Genomic DNA, 4,964 nt, shown 5'->3' on the forward strand with positions numbered 1-4,964 from the left:
ACTCCAGTTTTCCCTCCTTGTTCCCAGCAACAATGGTCCCTCCTCCCATGGGACTGAGCCTGGCAGGGAGGGGCATGGGTCCCCTGGACATGAGAACTTACCGGTTTTGCTGATCTCAGGTGTTCCACACATTTTTGAGTGTCATATGGAGTATGCCTGAAGTCAAATTGCTCTCTGATTTCTGGTCCATGCAGTTCCTGGCTTTCTACTTACTGCCCTGTCGGAGTACCTAAAACCTACACCTCACTACTCTGCCATCTTACCCCACCTCCCACATGTCTTCTGAACTAACAGAGATTTTCCAGATGCCAATGGCCATCCTTCAGTAAAGGTAAACTTTTGATGCCTTACCTTGGATACTCAATGGTCTTAAGGCTGTAACTGTGTAGCCAAATAAACCCCTTTTATAAAAGCCAATCAATTTCTGGTATTTTGCATAAAGGCTGCTTCAGCAAACTGGAACACTGCCCTCCAGGGAGGCTGTACCATTCTACTAGCCTACCAACAGTGGATAGTTATATTGCTCTCTCCATAACTTCTCTAGCACTTGTATCTTTCTGTTCATTATTTTTTTAAATATTATTTTTTTAATCTTCAGATTTTGTTGAAATATATTCAATACCATATATAGTCTATCCAAAGTATACATTCAGTTTCTCACAGTGTCCACACTTAGTTGCACAATCATCACAGAAAATTTTAGAAAATTTTCATTGCTCCAAAGAGAAAAATAATAGATACACACACAACTCCCACAAAGGGAACCCAAGAACCCCATATCTCTTATCCCCCAATTATTTACTTCTAGTATAGTTGTAGTACACATTACTGTTGATGAAAGAATGTTAAGATATTGTTGTAAATATAGTTCATAACATACAATAGGTAATTTTCTCCCCATATACCACTCTATTATTAACTCTTTGGCAAATGTCATATATTTCTAGTCATTCATGCAAGAACTTAACATATATTTGTAGTGTTCATTACATATTTATATATGTAGTGACATACTTGACTTTATACAATTTATTTATCAAATTCACATACAATAAGGCACTATTACTTAAAATCTCAGTTACAAACTACCATTCCCTCTATTCAACCCCAAACATTTAATTTAACCTCATTAAGGATTCTGCACTTATTTGGTAACTGCTTCTCATTCTCTAGCTTCTCTCTATCTCTAGGTCTCCTATATTCTGCATTTTAAGACTCTGTTTACATTTTTTATGTAGTTAATATTAGTGAAATCATAAAATATCTGACCTTTACTGCTGCTATATTTCACCCAGCATTACATCCTCAAGGTTCATCCATTTTGTCATATGCTTCAATACTTCATGCCTTATTGCTGCAGTGTAATATTCCATCATATGTATATACCACAGTTTGTTTTTCCACTCTTCCATTCATGGACAGTTAGATTGTTTCCATATTTTGGCAACTGTGAATAATGACATTATGAACATCAGTGGGCAAATGTCTGTGTCACTTCTCTCAGAGCTTCAGGTTACACATTGAGCAGCAGAATTGCTGGATCATAGAGCAATTCAATATTTAGTTTTCTGAGTAACAACCAAACTGTCTACCACAGTGGCTGTACCATTTACATTCCCACCAGTAGTGAATAAGTGTTCCTATTTCTCCACATCCTCCCCAGAATTTATAATTTCCTGTTTGTTTAAGTGTCCATTTTCATCAGTGTGAGATGTTATGTCTTTGTGTTTTTTTAATTAAAAAATTTATTGTGGTAACATATATATAACTTAAAATGTCTGATTTTAACCACTTTCAAGTATACAGTTCAGTGGTCTTAATTACATTTACTGCATTTTGCTACTATCACCATCATCCATTATCAAAACCTGATTATATTTTGAAGACTTTAAATGAGTCTTCTAGTTTCCTGAAATTCTTTCCTACAAAACTCCTGTCTAACCTTCAGTGGAAATTGTTACACTGTAAACTATTTCAATTCCATCTGAGGTAACTCCTTTTCAGGCTCTGCACAGCAATGTGGTCAATGTTTTGTTTTTTTCTCCCTAGAAGTTGAATATGATCACACTTTTGGGATATATGACCCTCCTTTGAACCCTTGGAGGAGACCAAATCTAGAAAGCCAGAAATTTAAAAGGCTGCTAAATTTTTAGTGCAATTTTATTGTGATATACTCACACAGCACACATTCCATCCAAAGCAAACAATCAGTGGTTCACAGTGTCAACACATAGTTGTGCATTACCACCACAATCTATCCTGGAACATTTTCATTACTCTAAAATAAAGAAAAAATAAAATTAAAAAAGAATACCCAAAGCATCCCATACCTCATATCCCCCATTATTTATATATTTCTGTCTTTATTTTATTACTCATCTGCCCATACACTGGGTAAAGAGAATGCCAGTCAGCAGGTTTCCACTATAACATGGTCACATGATAAAACTATATAGTAATACAATTATCATCAAGAATCAAGTCTACCATTCAAAAGATTCAGGTATTTTTTCTAGCTATTTTAATACACTAGAAACCAAAAAGGAACATCTATACAATGCACAGAAATAGCCTCAAGATTGACCTCTCAATTCTGAGATCTTTCAGCCACTGAAATTTTACCTTGTTTCATCTCTTTCCCCCTTTTGGTCAAGACAGCACTCTCAGATCCATGATGTCAAGGCAAGGCCCATCCCCATGATTCCTGTCTCTTAATTTCAAGGAGATTTACACACCAAGGAGTCATGACCCACACAGAGTGGAGGGTATTGAATTTATTTGCAGAGTTGGCTGAGAGAAAGAGGCCACATCTCAGCAGCAAAAGAGGCCCTTTGGGGTGACTTAGGCACAATTAATAAGTAGCTTGGCTTCTCCTCTGCAGGAACAAGTTCCATAAGGGCAAGTCCCAAGATCAAGGGTTTGACCTATTAAATTGGGATTCCCTAATGCTTGAGGGAATATCAGGAATTCTCCAGGTGAAGAAGTTCAATAGTTCCATATTTTTCCCCAGTACCTCAAGGGGACTTTGCAAATACTCTGTTATTTTCAGCTGAAATACTCACGGGTGCATTGGGGTATCACAGTAACCTTAACAGAATGACAAGGTCTCATGCCTGATATCTATTTTTTAAATTCAGTTTATTGAGATACATTCATGTACCATACAATCATCCATGTTGTACAATGAACTGTTCACACTACCATTATATAGATGTGCTTTCATCACCCCAATCCATTTTTGAAAATTTTCCTTACACCAGAAATAATTAAAATCAGAATAAAAATTAAAAGTGGAAAAACACTCAAATCATCCCCCATCCCACCCTCATTTTCATTTAGTTTTTGTCCCCATTTTTCTACTCATCCATCCATACACTGGATAAAGGGAGTGTGATCCACAAGGTTTTCACAACCATATTGTCACCACTTTTAAGCTACATAGTTATACAATTGTCTTAGAGTCAAGGTTACTGGATTGGAGTCTCATAGTTTCAGGTATTTACTTCCAGCTATTCCAATACATTAAAACCTAAAAAGGGTTATCTATATAGTGCAAAGAATGTCCACCAGAGTGACCTCTCAACTCCATTTGAAATCTCTCAGCCACTGAAACTTTATTTTCCTTCAATTCATATCCCAATTTTAGTCAAGAAGATGTTCTCAGTCCCACAATGATTTGTCCAGATTTGTCCCTGGGAGTCATATCCTGCATTGCAAGGGAAATTTACACCCCTAGGAGTCACATCCCACATAGGGAAAAGGGCAGTGAGTTCACCTGCCAAGGTGGTTTGGCTAGAAAGAGAAAGCCACATCTGAACAACAAAGATTTACTCAGGGGGAGAATCTTAGGCACAGTTACAAGCAGGTTTAGCCTCCCCTTTGCAGTAACAAGCCCAAAGATAGAGGGCTTAGCATATCAAACCATCAGTCCTCAATGTTTGTGAGAACATCAGCAACCTCAAAGATGAGGAAGCTCAACCCTTCTGCATTTTTCCCCATCTTTCCAGGGGGGTCATTCATATATATTTTTATTTTCTGCCAAATTACTTGGGGTTGTGTCATTATTTCACATTAGCCTATACAATCCTAACAGATCTCACTCCCTATTCAAATTTCCATGCCATTATGGTGTTTGAACTAACTGACTGTACAAGTTAAATTGTTTAGAAAGTAAAGTCCTCCATCAAATAGACATCTCTTCCCTTGGTCTCACATAGAAGTTGAAGTTTTAAAACACCTTTAGTCACCCAGAGGTGTAAATCTCCCTGGCAACATGGAATATGTCTCCTGGGGAGGAATCTAGATCCAGCATCATGGGATGGAAAACATCTTGACCAAAAGTAGGAAGTGAAATGAAATTAAATAAAGTTTCAGTGGCTGAGAGATTCCAAATGTAGTGAGCAGTCACTCTGGTGGGCACTGTTATGCACAATATAGATAACTCTTTTTAGGTTTTAATGAATTGGAATAGCTAGTAGTAAATACCTGAAATTATCAAACTACAACCCAGTAGCCTTGATACTTAAAGATGATTGTATAACAATGTAGATTACAAGGGTGATAATGTGAGTGTGAAACCCTTGTGGATCACACTTCCCTTTATGCAGTGTATGGATGGATGAGTAGGAAAATGGGGGCAAAAAATCTAAAGGAAACAGGGCAGGAAGGGAGATGATTTTGATGTTCTTTTTATACTTTTATTAATTTTTATTTTCACTTTTTCTGGTACAAGGATAATGTTAAAAAATAGATCCAGGTGATATATGAATGGCTATATGATGTTAATGTGAACAATTGATTGTGTACTTTGGATGATTGTATGGTGTGTGAATAAATCTTAATAAAAAGTAAATAAATAAACAGAAAAAAAACAGTATTGTGCTTTTCCCTTTCGCTCAATTTGCCCTAGTCCTAACCAGATCTGCTTCATTCATCTTTCTAATTGAAATCTGGATTTTTGCAGC

Source organism: Choloepus didactylus, chromosome 4 (genome assembly GCF_015220235.1).
Source record: "Choloepus didactylus isolate mChoDid1 chromosome 4, mChoDid1.pri, whole genome shotgun sequence".
Lineage (NCBI taxonomy): Eukaryota > Metazoa > Chordata > Mammalia > Pilosa > Megalonychidae > Choloepus > Choloepus didactylus.